Source organism: Thermobia domestica, chromosome 1 (assembly GCF_964235325.1).
Source record: "Thermobia domestica chromosome 1, izTheDome1.hap1.1, whole genome shotgun sequence".
Lineage (NCBI taxonomy): Eukaryota > Metazoa > Arthropoda > Insecta > Zygentoma > Lepismatidae > Thermobia > Thermobia domestica.
This window is the reverse complement of record NC_137454.1, coordinates 382416089-382432656: the sequence shown is the minus strand read 5'-3', so window position 1 is coordinate 382432656 and position 16568 is coordinate 382416089. Positions and strand designations below refer to the sequence as shown.

Below are 16568 nucleotides of genomic sequence, written 5' to 3'. Positions count from 1 at the left end.
TATCTCCTCAAAGCTACGGTTTTTCATCAATCGTGTGTACTAAAGCATGGTAAGACATGTCAATATGTAGACTTCCTTTTTTAAAATATAAGTTTTATGTATAGTAATTTGTTCCAGTAAACTAATACAATCATAGAGTTTATCTACTAATATACGACTAAAGCAACGATCAATCTTTCTGCAATTTCTTCCCATAACCAAACCACGACAGACAGCCCTGAGGAAATAATTCACGCCACCTAGCAATGTCTCTGTATCCAATCGGTAACACCAGGCATGTGTTAACCATAACACCGAACTCCTAGTATTGATATAACATGCTAAAGTGGTAGCCATACTGGCACCAATGGCCAGTGTTAAAATTTATTTAAACTAAGACCATCACTTTTGATGTACATTGACGAAATGCACTATTGCTCTACGCGTTCGTGTTAGCAACGTTGATAACTACACGCCAACTTACTAAAATAGTGTTATTTTTCCTGTATATTATCATTACAACATAGATTTTTATATAACAAGGTTTTGTAGACGACCATCGTATAGCAAAGCAGGGCTTTACTAATATACGGGATACGTGGTCTGTCCAATAAATAAGCGAACAGCTAGTAGGATGACCTTGAGTTGATGTTAGGCCATACGTACTTGCTGCTGTTGGTAGAAGACAAACTGGTACGGCAGTAACCGCCTATCCGTCGAGGCGAGCGTACAGTTAGAAGTGACATTGGTTTTGTGCTGTCCCGTTTTTGTTCGTATCAACTATGGATATTAATGAACAAATGGAACAACGAATCAACATGAAATAGTTAGTGAAACTTGGAAAAAGCTCAGGAAATTCATGGAATGTTGAGAGCTGTTTAAGAAATAACGCACTGAAGAAAACATGTCTTTCAAAGTGGATCAAGCGTTTCAGTGAGGGCTGTGAATATTGCAAGGATGAGGCAAGGTCAAAAAGACTTTGACCTCCTGTCTTGAAGATAAAATTGATCCGTAATTCAATAACAATGGTAGATCATCCTCCCTACTCATCAGAATTAGCCCCCTGCGACTTCTTTGTTTCTGAAATGTAAAATGGTCATGGGGGGGGGGGCGATACTGAGACAACGTGGAAACGAGAAAGCACCTGAAGACTGTGACTTCTGAAGACTTCCAGGGATGTTTTCAACAATGGACACGGAGGTGGGACAAGTGTATTGCCATAAATAGGGATTATTTCGAAGGGAATAAGATTGATGTGTACTAATTCTGTAACACACAGTGTTTATGTCACCACTACACGTATTTATTGGGCAGACCATGTACATTGGGTTCTGTAGGAGTTGGTGCAGTGGGAGGTAAGTACCTAAACGAACAAACATCTATTTTCTCAGGTGCTCACCTCAAGAATCTACGCAGAGTTCATCGACGGGGAATTTCGTCAAGCCCCTAAGCTCATATCATTCTAGTTTTTTTTTTATTGTCTTAATACGTTAACGGTTTACTTTTTCATAATATTTTGTTCAAAGAAGGGTTGAAACCCGAAACCTCACTTGTATACGCCACTGACATACTTATTCCGTATTTCCTCTTTACTCTTAAATTCGCTGTCAAAAGTAAATTTAGATTAGGCAGCTTTAAGATCAGTGATTCACACATGAAACAATCATAGGTCTAGGCTATTACTGCCAATAACGGGGAAATGACGCTAAATGTAGAGAATTCCACTTCTAGAATGGATACAAAAAATTATTTTTAGCGGGTTTCTTCCAACTCTAGCGACTTTTGTGTTGTGAAGTTGTTCTGTAATAGAGCGCTATTAGTTCAAAGCAATTTTCATACACGTTCTTATGTCTTTTTGTTTGCTTGTTTTAATCAGCGAAAACGCTCAGGAGTTGCGGAAGCATACAACTTAACCATCCTCCCATAATTCCGTTTTGCTTTGTTACCCCTTATCAACTAATGGAAAACAATTCAAAACTTTAATGTCTTTTTAGTTTGCACAGTTTCGTTGTGAGGCATAAGTAATAGGCCTGTTTGTAGAAGTACGAGTTGAGTTGAGTTGATTTTGAATTTACTTTCTTTCAGCAGCGAGGCTGTAAAATGAAGTAAGGTTAGTATAATTATATACTAAGGAAAAGTATGAAATTCTATTTACATCTGTAGAGTTTCGCCCTCACACCCCTGCCTCAAGCAAAACCTAAAATTACTTTATTGCTTCAAACTACGAACAAAAGCACACACAAACACAAGGAAAATGATCTCCGAATTCAAGGATCCGTTGTGTATTCAAGGACCTATAGACAAAGACTTTAACTACAGCATATCCTCTCCTGTCCAAAAACCACTAACGGTTAAAATTGTCTCGGACGTAATTCCTGTAGGCTACAAATGTAAAGATGTCTTATGTATACCTCAGAAACAGCAGTGACGTAGCTAAAGGAGGACAAACGGAAGTTGTGCCCCGGGCGCCGGATTTGGGACGCAAAACTGAGCAAATATTTATTTTCACTATAAGGAAAGAAAAAAGTTTTAGCAAGCTAAAGATCGTTAAAAAAAAATACCTCAGAATCTTAACAGCACAACCATGTATCACCAACCTCAGGATTATATACATAGAGCATAAGTTACCTTCAAAGCTGTCTTTTGAGGCCATTGTAAAAACCTTTCGAGCCAACAGAGATCGCAAAATTAAGTTTTAGTTCCAGTTTTTAGCGTTTTCATTTAACTTACATCGATTTAAGAGATTATGAAAATGTCCGAGCAGTGGCGGATATAGTCCGGGGCGGAGTGGCCTGGGCCTCACCTGTTTTTAAGTGACAAAAATAATTTAAGTTATTATTTATATATTTTGAAAGTTTATAGTAAACTCATGATATACCTATCATAGTCTGGGTTCTGGTTGGCCCCCACAATTTTTACCTTTTTAGATCCATCACTGTATTCGAGTATAATACTCGAGACAACAACTTGACTGTCATAATTAAATATTCTATTCTAAAGCAACAGACTGTTGATTCATTCTACACATATTCACATCCCGATATAATTTCAAAAACATTGTGATTTTCAGTTATTATGATAAGACTATAAGAATATGTCAAGCATGCTACTAACTCCCAGGTTATTTGGCAATCAAATACTAATTAGTTTTGTGTTTTATCTTGTACTAAACATTAGATAATGTACTGCAATTTTGAAATCAAGCTTTACCATTTGAAGAAAAAAGGAACAGTAGAATTACCGTGTGATGCCAATATTAGGTGTAGTCGGGGAGCGTTTTGGTTTTGTTGGTTAGAAGAGCACGCTAAGGCAATTTATGACCCAGACGACAACCAGCCTAGGGTGTGTCGCTGGGAAAGAGAAGTTTTGGAATCAAAATTAAATTGTCCAAAAGTATAGTCACGCTCAGGAAAATAAAACGTGAATATTGCAAAAAGATCAAAAACAAGAGAAAAGTTCAGACAGTGAAAGAGTACTAAGTATCCAGATTGACAGATCGAAAAAAGTGGAGAAATGTATAATGAGAGAAAGGTGTAACGGAAGAAATGGATGTATGAATAAGTAAATACAAAACAAAATGATACGTAAGTGTAGTGTATATGTGATGAAAATCCGACCTGACTTTCTTCTCCATAGCACTATGGCAATACTACATGCACTCGAAGGCTATCACCGACGAACTCCGACTACAGCATATTATAGGACTGTGTATTTATAATCGTCATTGACGATACTTAGAGGGCGTAAAGGGTGATGATCCCCTGCCTGGTGATGACGCCTGCTTCAGAGCCATGTACAGCTCACAGATGACGAGAAGAACCCTAAAACAAGGGTAGCGGGGAAAGGTCAACGACACGGTCAAGTCCATTTTTGGTTTTTGAGGTGTGGTCTACACTTAGATGTCGTCTGCTACTCCGAGTAAAGTTACATGTGTGCTATTCCGTAGTGTCATTTGAAACCCCCATGCGAAAAGTGGGCGAGCCCATACCTACGTCACACTACTTCTGCTAGGGTTATTCTCGTCATCTGTGAGCTGTACTGTTATGTAGGCTAAGTAATATGAAAATATCTGCGGTATACAAAAATAAATAAATAAATAAATAAATAAAATAAAGCTCTCTCCAAAAAGGTATCTTCCTTCCGCTTCCCCCTTTCCTGATAGCAGCAGACAGACCTTGAACTTGTTGAAAACATGGTGAATTACAGAAATTAAATTTGATGGTACATACAGTATTCTTTCAAATCCTACATATAGAGAAGGAATTTTATGGATACTTTTTAGACTGACTCGGTTAGAGAGCATTTGTGCTTTTTAGTGGGCATCTAGCACAGGCTGCTTTGTACTTTTTGCACTGTAGTTTTTTGTGTATACATCCGGATGTCGTATTTATACCCAAACCGTAAAAGAATTGTAATTTTTCAACAACTACTTATGATGGCCCCCTTGAATTTTAACTATACCATGTGAGATATTTTCATGTCGCCCAGCGCAAATCATTTAGGTAACAATAAAAAGAAAATTAGTGAAATAATTAAAATTTTTCAACAATTATTTCGAATGGTGTACCAAAAGTAAACCTACACGGTTGATATACATCTGTCGCACATTTGTTTGTCATACCTATTTCACTTCTAACAAATTACTTTTATTTGATTGATTGATTGATTTTTTTAAAAAAAAATCATGACTGGGACAACTTAACCACCACAATTACTTTCTGACACTTAAAAGAAAAAAAAAGAAATAAAAAAAGGTAAGATTTTGCAGTTAAACATATTAACGCAGAATCTGAAATTTTATTGACGACAAATTGAGAACGAAAATGAAAATGAAAATGTATGAATGAAGAAATTCTGAAAAGAAAGAGAAAATCATATCACTCGCTAATTTGTGTGCTGCACACTTTCTTCTTTCTCTTTGCATTATACATAATATGGCCAAATAAAGTGTAAACGTAGAAAATTTTCGTCGCTTTTCATGGTTTTCGTAATGACATCAGAAAATTATACTCTAATCTGAATGAGTATTAAAGGCGTCGGTGTGCAGATCTACTAAAGAGGTAAATTGACAGTTCAAAGAAGTTTAAAATATTATTAAGTAGTAGGTATAAAGTTGTTCCTTAGTATTGGTTAATTCAATGTGGTATTATTCTATGTGAAATGTTACAGTAATTTTTGATCAAAAAGCCTTCTTTACACAGCACACAGTTTCAAGTATATTCGTTTAATCCCAGTTTAGGTATACATACTTACATTCACAACAAATTCACTTCCTTCAGCAGGAATTTCTTCTTACTACCTTAGAAAGTGTTTCTTAAAGATGATGTTGCACTAGTGGGTGCAGATTCAGTACAAGAGAGCTTATCCATTATGGGTATAAGTACAGCGTGGTGATTTATGACATAAACGCTAGAGCTAAAAAAGCTAACCAACTTGTGTTAGGTGAATATCATAATCATCATAATCATCATCGCTCGACCCAACTAATTGTTTCCATTCTTCTTCGCACTCACATTTCGAAGGCTTCCAGTCGTTTTTCATCACTTTTACGTAATGTCTACGTTTCTGCCCCATACAGTACAACACTTCACACGAAGTATTTTATGAGTCTTTTCCTCAACTCTTTATTATTCAAGGTTCCACAAAACAGACTTTTCTTCCTCCTAAAGGCTTCTTTCGCCATTCCTATCCTTGCTTTTATTTCACGTTCACACTTCATGTCATTACTAAGAATACTACCCAGACATCGAAAACTATTCACTTATTCTATTTTCTCCCCCCCCCCACTTTTATATTTGACAAAAACCGCTTCGTTCCAATCACTATGGTTTTTTGTCTTTCTAACAATTATTTTCATCTCATATTTTTCAAAACCCTTCCTAATTTTTTCTAACATCCTATTGATTTTCTTTTCAGATTCTGCACGCGCCATATCGTCTGCAAATCTTATGCATCTAATCATTCTACTTCCTACAGAAATGCCGTTTTGATCATGTAGGCTCTTTTTCACTATATCTTCTAGATAGATATTAAATGGTGTTGGCGAGAGACGACATCCTTGTCGAACTCCCCTTCCAATTGCACTCTCCTCCGTCAGTTCTTCCCCTATCCTAACACTTTCTTGTTGGTTCATATTGGTTAGTCGGTTGGTCACATACTTGTTAGGTGACCATCAAAAAGCATAAATTCTCTCTAACCTAATCAGGGTAGGAGCGCAGCAGGGAGGTGTGCACGGGAGCAGGAGAGTGAGTGGCTATGGGTAAAACCCATAAATGAGAATAGTATTAAAATGTCATATAATAAAGGCATATGCCTTGCGAAAGGCACAGCTTAGCGACACTTCTATGATCATTTCGCACACTGTTTTCTCATAGTACTTCTCTTCATCAGTTGTTCCTTATTTAGTATGATGTAAAGAGCACACTTTGCATTTCATATTTCTACGTTATTATACATATATTCTTGTATTTCTACAGTATATATTCTTGTATTCTCGATTGCGTTTTTCCTGAAAGGAGAATGTAAATATTCTGTCTTAGTTCTACTAATTCTAAGATTTTTGCTCTCCAATGCCTGTTTCGAATTATCTAATTTCTCTTGTAGAGCTGCCTTAATCTCTCATCAGCAAGATGCCATCCGCAAATAGCACATTCCTAGGTGCTAGCTCTTGGTAAAATGTCCAAATATAATGTATAGACTAAGACTATCGAGAAACACTGCTGCATTGTAAACATTTTGTCCTATATGAACTGCGATAAACACATTCAGATTTTCAGGATTTCAAAATTCAGCTAATCAATCAAAATCCACCCCCAATTGCCCAATTACTTTTACTCTGGTATGAATTGGACCTGCCTACCCCAGGCTGTAAAATTACTTTTCCATGCTGGTCTAATCTTTAGACTTTAGCCTTCTCTGCTGGTCTAGATGCAGACTTTAGCCTTCTTATTGCCATACAAAGCAGGACCATATTGGTGTGGATGGGATGTAAGGCGTGTCGTATACACTGAGCAGCATTTACCTTTACATTAAATACCACTCTCTGTGTGTAGGAAGCTTCCCTTTGGTACAGCAACCACCACTACCTTAAACCCTTTAGGAAACTCCTTGCATGTACGTGCTCCTTTCTATCCATAGGACGGTAGCAAACCGCACGCATTTGTTTTGTCCTGGTCAAATTGACTCATGCCGCACGTAGGGTGATATGATGACAACAACGCAATCTATCATTCGCTAGATAGCACTCATACGGACGTTTAAATGACACTCTCCGTTGCGTAATATGCGTTGCTTAGAACATGAACTTGGCGTTTGTGCGTCATTTTCAGGCCTAACTTTTGTTAGATGATCCGAAAAGCGGTTGCTGGTGATCGTCAGACAATTGGCGTTATTTCACGTTGTAAGGTGGATTCTGTTTGGTCACATATTTAGCAATGACGTGTTAAGTGCGTTGCGGAGCTGGCTGCTGCTTCTGTTTCTTTCTTCACACGTGACGTACACGATATGGTACTGGAGAAAATACCTTTGGCGGTGCATACAGTTCACTACCATAAGAATTAAACGACTTCTTGTATTTCCTTCACAGTCTATTCATCTCTAATCTAAAAATACGTTTTTCCTTTTTAAATAAACATGTAGCTTTATATGTATGCAGACTTATTCTAATTTATGCTGATGTGGTACATTTCTTCCTACTCTCTAGCTCAAACTTCGTAACGTTTAAGGTGTGTCATCTTTACCACAATGCAATGAAAGTTACGTAAGGTTGTCTAGTACTTGATGCCAGTGATGTCAACCTCAAACAATATGAAAGCCCATGTCGAGAAGCAAAAAAATCCCATTTTAAGTGTGAATTTCCCACGTTACACTAATTAAAAGTATGCTGTAATATTAAAAATTAAATTTCTCTGTGTTAGTCACTTTTTACAACATCTAAATTAATAAGGCGTATATTTCGATCTTGAAAAATCCCATATATGCTTCTTATTATCTCTTTCCGAGAAAATAAGGTCAAAAATTCCCACGATATGAGATTTTTTCCACAGGTTGGCATCACTGCTTGATGTTTGGTAGAAATTAGTGGTGGGCACAAAAACCGGTTTTTTGGTTTTCGGTTTTTTAGAAAAACCGAAACCGGTTTTTGAAAATTTTCAAAAAAATTGTTTCGGTTTTTCACCGAAACCGGTTTCGGTTTTCTTCAAAACCGGTTCGGTTTTTCACTGAAACCGGTTATCGGTTTTCTCCAAAACCGGTTCGGTCTTTTACCTGGTCCAGTTTCGGTTTTCTTCAAAACCAATTCCGGTTTTTTTTCCAAAATTTGTTCTATTTCTGACCAGAATGGTGTTTCGTTGTTCTCCGGAAACCGAATCCATTTCCACAGAAATAGTTTTGTGTTTTTTCGAAAAGTTTTCACCGAAACCAGTTTCGGTGAAAACCGAACCGGTTTTGGAGAAAAACCGAAACCGGTTTCGGTGAAAAACCGAACCGGTTTGGAGAAAACCGAACCGGTTTTTGGAGAAAACCGAAATATCGGTGTTTCGGGTTTCGGTTTTTATAGAAACCGGTTTTCGGTTTTTATAAAAACCGGTTTTGCCCATCCCTAGTAGAAATATTATTTGCGATCAAAAATGCCTTTGTTAATAGAATTTTAGTGTATGTTTAGGAAAATTTAAAAAAAGAAACGTTTCTAAATATTTAGGAAAGGAAAGCATATTCTACGTACAGTGGTTCATTATTTTATTATAAGATTGCTTCTTTATATACAAGTCAAATTAAACCATTGTTTATTCTTTCGCCTTGTCGATTTGAAGCGTTTTACTTTGTTCTCCCATCTGTGTTTCACGAAAGAAACGTTTGACGTTATACTTCTACTATACATTGTTCGGTGTAAGCTCTAAACTGCGATAAACAAAGCCACGTGAAAGTAAATCTCGCTGATTTGCTGTTGTCCTTCCGACGCTTGTACTCTTCCGCAAAATAGTTCATGTGATTGCATTGTTACTTTTACTATGAAGCTCCATATAAAACTGCTACATTATTATAAATGATGAAAATATAATACGTATTATCTAATAATACTGCAATTGAGTGTGGCTAATGAAACAATAGAAATAAACACTAAGGATGCGCAGTAATTATGGCGCCAACTCAACTGTGGACGGGTGTTCTGCTGTTAAAGTCTGAAAGATGACTCGCGTGAATCCCGGTTCCGCAAGTGTTGCGGTGAAACACCAACAAGGCAAAGCAAACCTTTACTCACTAAGCAACAACTGTTTACGAGCGAAATTTAAATACTTTAAAAAAAAATCTTTCGAGTTTCTTTTCTTTCTTTTCTGCTGCTGCTGTAAGTACCTGGACAACACGAGATAGTATTGTCAAAATGCACGTGCATAATTTGCTCCTCCCCGTGGGGAGTGGGAGTGATACATCATTAGCCAATCGTATTTGTGACAAGCGGAAGGATACAAATATTTTGTTTATCGGAGTTTAGAGCTTACGCTGAACAATCTTTAGAAAGGAAATGATATCCGACAGCCTCGCTCTTAAGCGCCATTGCCTTTCGCTAAACATCGAGAAATTTAAGCCTGACAGTAATGTAGATTTATTTGTAAAGTTTAAGTATCGATTATAAACAATTCTTTTTATAAACCATTTTGCTTTTATTATTTTAAAGGCAGAAATGTTTACGAACTAACATCTTCTCTGGATGACCGTATTAACCTGTCTCGTTCTCAACTCCTAAATTTATAGAAGATTTGAAAAATTAGACGCTAAATAAATCGGTATTGACTTTCGTTAAGTGAGCTAATAGAATTTCAGCAATACGAAAAGAATGTCATCATATAAGCAACGCTCTCTGCTAAAATCGCCATTCTCAGAAACTCAGATAGAATTGAAGACACGCCTCCCAGCTTCAAAATCTTCCCAGAAATGGCCAAGCATGGAAAATTTAACGTCAAGATCACACAGCTGGTCTCTTCTTGATAAACCCAAAGGAATTCAACGTGCAGGAACATCCTACAAGAAGACGAAACAGAATCCAATCGTAACAATTCTAGAAAACGTCCTCCAGACTATAATGTCCTTAGCTGAGGACAAGAAAGAGATTTCAGATGAAGATTTGCAGTGTACGTTGGGCTACTTGTCCTCAGTTAAGAATAACTTCGGGAATTCGCCACCAAATATAGCAGCCATAATGAAGTATATCTATTTGAAGTTACAATCGCAGAAGTAAGAAACCAACGATAAAGCATACAAAATAAAAAGCCATTAGGTCCTCATATATTTCTGATCATTGTGACTATGTAGTTCAACTGTTTTTGAGCTAATTTTAGTTGTAATATTATACATTAGGATGTAATATTTAAGATAATATTACTGATATATGTATGTGAAGTACATTAAATATATGAATAAATTTTATAAGTAAATTTACTCATGCGTCATATTTCTAGCAAATCTTTTATGTATTTTATTAACCGTGGAACAATTGTAAAAGACAGCATGTGTATCGGAACGTGCAAATTTTGTGAAATACCTGTAAGTTTATAAACTAGGATAAAGCTAACTTTTATTCGCTTATTATTTTGCATAGTATGGTTCACATGATTATCACAGGGTGTATGAGAATGAGGTTTACTTCTTCAGGTTGCTCCCGAAATGAAATTATGATATAGAACAAAGAATTTGTATTCACTTAACCATCAATTAGCCCACTGCCGGATTTACGTATAAGCTAAACAAGCTTTAGCTTAGAGCCCCACTCTCTTGGGACCGCCAAAATTAAAGAAAACACTGGATTTACGTTTCTAAAATATAAGAGAAACAGTAAATAAGATAAAATCTATATAACAACAGTGCTTCGTGTTCTGTAAGTCCTATGATGTAAGTAATGGGGCCCCCCTTCTTAAAATATCAATAGTTTCTTCATTACTGTATATAGGGCGCCTACGTTCATCAGAACACATAAAGGGCCCCATTACCTTCAATAGCTTAGGGCCCCACCAAACCTAAATCCAGCTCTGAACTGGCCGCGGTGGCTCAGTGGAAGAGCGTTCAATATTGGTGCACGGGGTTCGATACCAGCTCGGGCCAAGTGAGCTTTGTGGTGGACAAACACCATGTGGAGTTATCCCGTTTCTCACTTCCTTCATTACACCATTTCACTCATTTCTCGTCATCACCAGACGTCTCGTTTAGCCTAGCTGGCATAAGCTGGGACGCAAAACTTAAAGATTTGGTTTCATTTTAACCAGCAGATGTGAAGACTTTAAACAACATACTCGGTATCAGTGGCGCAACCAGCTGTGAGCTCGGGCCCGAAACTAACCTGGCCTATCTTATACAGCAGTGTTGCAGACAAATTTTGGTGAAATCTCGAAAAAAATCATTATTGCTTGAGACTTGTCCAGTATCCTTAAAAATATGCCACACACACACCGTGCATGACGAGTGCTCTTAATCTGCATTGAAGCGTGAGACATCACGTACGAAATATCGTCTTAATAATTGTGAATTTGAATTTTTATTTTAAGGCCTTAACATGGTAATAATAGGGATAACTATATTTCTTGTGATAGGGAGAATTCAAACTTTCAATTTTGTCCATATCAAATGGTGCAGCATGTCGTTTGCAGACTACTGTACTAGGTGCTGTTGGCCCCTCCCGAAAGAAAATCCTGGTTACACACTGCTCAGTATGTTTCTTCATCAACACCAGTTGTTGCTCGTGGGATGCTCTAACCATAGTCCAAATTCTGACAAGCCTCTTCAACACATTTATCCAAAATGAACGATCTGACACTGTTCCTATCTTTTATAACACTTCCTTTGAGCTTATTCATTCTCTGATAGATCCTTCATCGTGTTGGAGATTTTAGGTAATAAACTGTTCAGAACTTTCACTGTTTCCAAATGAAGTAAGGTAACTGCAGGTATATACGCCAGTGCAGCTAAATACGCCAAGTGTTCAGTACTGGAACGCTTTCGACGAAAGCCGCTAGAATGCGCCTCCAATATGTGCCACGGCCTTGGAAAAGACCGATTTAACCAATACTTTGGGAGACAGCGCTGAGGCCGCTATGCCGTGCAGTATTATTTGCTTCGGGAAGGTTCCGTGGAATGATGTTATTGTTTCAATAGAGGCAAGAATCTGTTATTAGTCCCATGCTAACTCGGAACATTGCCGATTGTTTACATCAATGTAAGCCTTATTTCGTGTTCGTCTATGAACACCTTGTTTTGGAAGTGTAATTTCAGTATTTGTGATTCCATGGCTACTAAATCAATACCAAGCATGGTGCAACGAAATACGCCAGTGCTTGTGCAGGACTAACTGCAGAAGGCAAAGATGTTTTAATTTGTTCCCAGGGATGGCGCCAGAAACGCTTGATGGGGTGGGCAGAAAGAGACGGACCTAGTTGCTGGGTGGGCGGACAATGAAAAATGAGAACTGGACAATATAGACATGTTTTTGACAATAATTAAGTTTCATCTTTTATACTCTTTAGTTAGTTAAGGGTCAGACCGAAATAGGGAAGGAACAAGGATGTGGAAAACAGCTGTCTTGGCCTTACAGAAGGTACAGTACTGGCATTCGCCTGGTGGAACTGAAGAAATGCAGGACTTAGGATGGGCTGCGGGAGTTCGTGGCTATATGCTCGACCTACCGAATTCCGCGTGGCAGACACACTACCTCTATTTAGAGTTTTTTTCTTAACAATAATAACAGAGTGTACCATGTAGTCGATGAAGTTCAAGACAGCTTTACCTCCTCTCCTCTTCCTTCAAGAATGCACATGAATGCATAGAAATAAAAGAAGGTTCAAACAACACAGACTAACAGATAATCCTCTAGCTTTCGTTAATAACATAAAATACACAATAAGTAGGTAAAGTACGTGATCTCCATATGCAGCAGCAAAGACCTATGTTACTAAAAGAATAGGAAAATTCGACAGCATGATTGTTTGATCATAGCTTACATAGATATCTTTGAAACTGAAGCTCAAGTTAGCAAAAGAAATACTAAAACAATTATAAATTGGATAAAGAAGTAAATAGCAATTAAAAAAACATCATCATGATCCACAGAGAGAATAATGTATTTTAAACTATGAAGGGCTGATTACATGGTACGAACAAACTTAAAATAAACTTTTATACCTGCACCTTAATGAAGAGCAATCAGCAGTTGCAGAAACTGAACCGCAACACAATGAATGTCGAATATATTACAAAATCATAAAAAAAGGAGAATATGTATTAGTGGAAAATGAGCGCTGCAAAATTAAACCTCTAGTTGTTGTAAATAAAAATATAATTTTGTTTTAATAATTAAGTTTCTAATTTGGGCTTATTTCGGATTCATTTGATTATCACATGGGCTCTGACTCAGTTCAGGCTTCATATTATAAATTCACGAGCCAGGTCGAGCCTGGGCTAAAAATTCGGGCCCGTGCAGACCTCTAACATACATACACAGGTCAAACTGAAAATTCCTTTTTTTCTTGAAGTCTGTCAAAAAGTGACCAATGTGACTTCCCTCAACAGCCGCCAATGCATCTATCCTTCCGTTTTGAATATAGAATTCCATAGAGGAAAAGAGGCCCACGGTGGCTCAGTGGTACAGCGTTCACTTCTGGTGCATGGAGTCTTTAGTTTGATTCCAGCTCGCACCAAGTGAGCTTTGTAGGTGACAAATACCATGTGGAGGGTTTTCTCGAGGTCCTCCGTTTTCCTCCCACTTTCTTCATTAAACAATTTCATTCATTTCTCATCATTACCTTCTCCTTTAGCCTAGCTGGCGGTAAAACTTAAAGGTTTCATTTCATTTTTTTTTTTCATAGAGAGAAAACACTTATAGATAACGGGAAGCTGTTCATTTGATGTGGGTTCTGCGTCTCAATATTGTATTTCATCTTATCTTCCTATTGAATCCGGTAGTGGAAAAACGAAAACACTTCCAGTTTCAATATCGACTGCCATTGAGCAAATAACTTCATAGACAGCGATAAACTGTTTCATGGCATTTATTCAGCGTCCCAAAATACAACCCATCTCTGATTTTACAGTTACATTGAAACAGTAAGCGACAAATCAATATCGAATTCCCATAGTTTGGAAGTCAATCGAGGTTTCAAGATGCAAAACGAATCCCTTACTCACAGATTACTTGACCAAGAGCTACAACCAGGAAATATTGCATTTTTATTTTGCATAAACCGACTCTAAGCTAGAATGTTATTTAATTAATCCCAAATAATGTTCGTCTGGAATGTCATTCATATATGCAACTAAATTTGGAACGTTATGAATGCAATTAAACTGCCAGTATGTGATATGTAGGTTCGTTGTTGTAAATTCCATCCAGGGGCGGATCCAGGACGGACTTCTGGGGAAGGGGGCGGTGAGTTGTAATACTGCTACTTAGAGTTACTTTTAAGAGCTCCAAACTCTCGGATGGGTTTTATTTATATATACTAAAATAAGAAAGTTTCCTCTCCTGCGAGGGGAAGGGGGCGATCGGGGCAGTCCCCCTGGATCCGCCACTGATTTCATCTAATGTTCTTCCTTATTAGAAATTGGAAATATTCACATTATTATTATTTTCTAGTTTTAAGAGAATGTGATTGTTCGGAATCGTTATTAAAAACAACACTATACTTTCCATTTTATAATAAAAAAATATGGATATATTCCTACAATACACATATGGTTACTAAATTTTATTTTTCTAAAAAAGAATAGAAAAATTGATTCATTTGAATTTGATATCCCGTTTTTTTATCATGTTGATTATATGAGGAAGGACAGGCTCTTTAAAGTTCAATTCGAATCACTAGTAAGGTTTGTATCTAAAGCATGTACCCGCACCTGGGATAGAACTCAGGAGTATACGCACAAAAGGCACACGCATTCCTGAAAAAGTTAGAAGTACCAGGAAATATGCGAAAACTACGTTATAAGACTTATTTGTCCAAAATCTCTAAATATTGTAATGCTATACTTGGACTACAACGAAAGAACACGAACGCATATATCGAAGACAGTTAAAACTCCTGGGCTCTACAGTAGGACTCAAACGCATAAAGGGTTGTGCCTTAAGATCCGAAATAAGACGCGTGGCCTCACGTAACGTCGTCGCTGACGCTCCCGTCGTTTCCGCAAGCGGTCCCGGGATCGATTCCCGGTAGGGACACTCGGTTGGAAAAAGTATCAAAGATTCTTCAGGCCAGCATTTCTGATTAAGGTTTCCCTCATTCATACCAGGCAAATGCTGAGATGGTACCTAACATATAGGTCCCAGGCCGCTTCCTTCCTTCCCTTTCCCCGGATAGTGTGGTCACCGAGAAACATCAACCCTCATACATGACGGGCTAACATGGCCATAGATGCCGAAAGCCCAGAAATCTAATTCCTATTCTTAAACTTAGTGATGTTCTAACATGGCCATAAATGCAGATGCCCAGAAATCTAATTAATAATCCTAATCCTAGTGACGGGCTAACATGGCCATAGATGCCGAAAGCCCAGAAATCTAATTCCTATTCTTAACCTTAGTGACGTTCTAACATGGCCATAAATGCAGAATGCCCAGAAATCTAATTAATAATCCTAATCCTAGTGACGGGCTAACATGGCCATAGATGCCGAGAGCCAAGAAATATAATTCCTATTCTCTATTTTAGAGACGTTCTAACATGGCCATAAATGCAGATGCCCAGAAATCTAATTAATAATCCTAATCCTAGTGACGGACTAACATGTCCATAGATGCCGAAAGCCCAGAAATCTAGTGCCTAATCCTAATCCTAGTGACGGACTAACATGACCACAGATGCCGAAAGGCCAGAAATCTAATTCCTAATCCTAATCCTAGTGACGGGCTAACATGGCCATAGATGCCGAAAGCCCAGAAATCTAATTCCTATTCTTAATCAGTGACGTTCTAACATGGCCATAAATGCAGAATGCCAAGAAATATAATTCCTAATCCTAGTGACGGGCTAACATGACCACAGATGCCGAAACCCCAGAAATCTAATTCCTAATCCTAATCCTAGTGACGGACTAACATGACCATAGATGCCGAAAGCCAAGAAATATAATTCCTAATCCTAATTCTAGTAACGGGCTAACATGGCCATAGATGCCGAAAGCCAAGAAATCTAATTCCTATTCTTAATCTTAGTGACGTTCTAACATGGCCATAAATGAAGAATGCCCAGAAATCTAATTAATAATCCTAATCCTAGTGACGGGCTAACATGACCACATATGCCGAAAGCCCATAAATCTAATTTCTAATCCTAATCCTAGTAACGGGCTAATATGGCCATAGATGCCGAAAGCCCAGAAATCTAATTCCTATTCTTAATCTTAGTGACGTTCTAACATGGCCATAAATGCAGAATGCCCAGAAATCTAATTAATAATTTTAATCCTAGTGACGGGCTAACATGACCACAGATGCCGAAAGCCCAGAAATCTAATTCCTAATCTTAATCTTAGTGACGGACTAACATGACCAAAGATGCCGAAAGCCCAGAAATCTAATGCCTAATCCTAATCCTAGTGACGGACTAACA

The 16568-nt window shown here is 37.7% G+C and overlaps 1 protein-coding gene and 1 long non-coding RNA gene across 2 annotated transcripts in view; one reads left to right on the top strand and one right to left on the bottom strand.

The window, feature by feature from the left end:
* LOC145664646 (monocarboxylate transporter 2-like) overlaps positions 1-16568 on the bottom strand; it is a 204534-nt gene that overhangs the window by 155225 nt on the left and 32741 nt on the right. The gene's annotated exons all lie outside the window — the stretch shown is intronic.
* On the top strand, positions 4916-10413 carry LOC145668304 (uncharacterized). The gene is made up of 2 exons (XR_014128009.1): positions 4916-5039; positions 9653-10413. It is a non-coding gene; the product is annotated as an uncharacterized LOC145668304 (long non-coding RNA).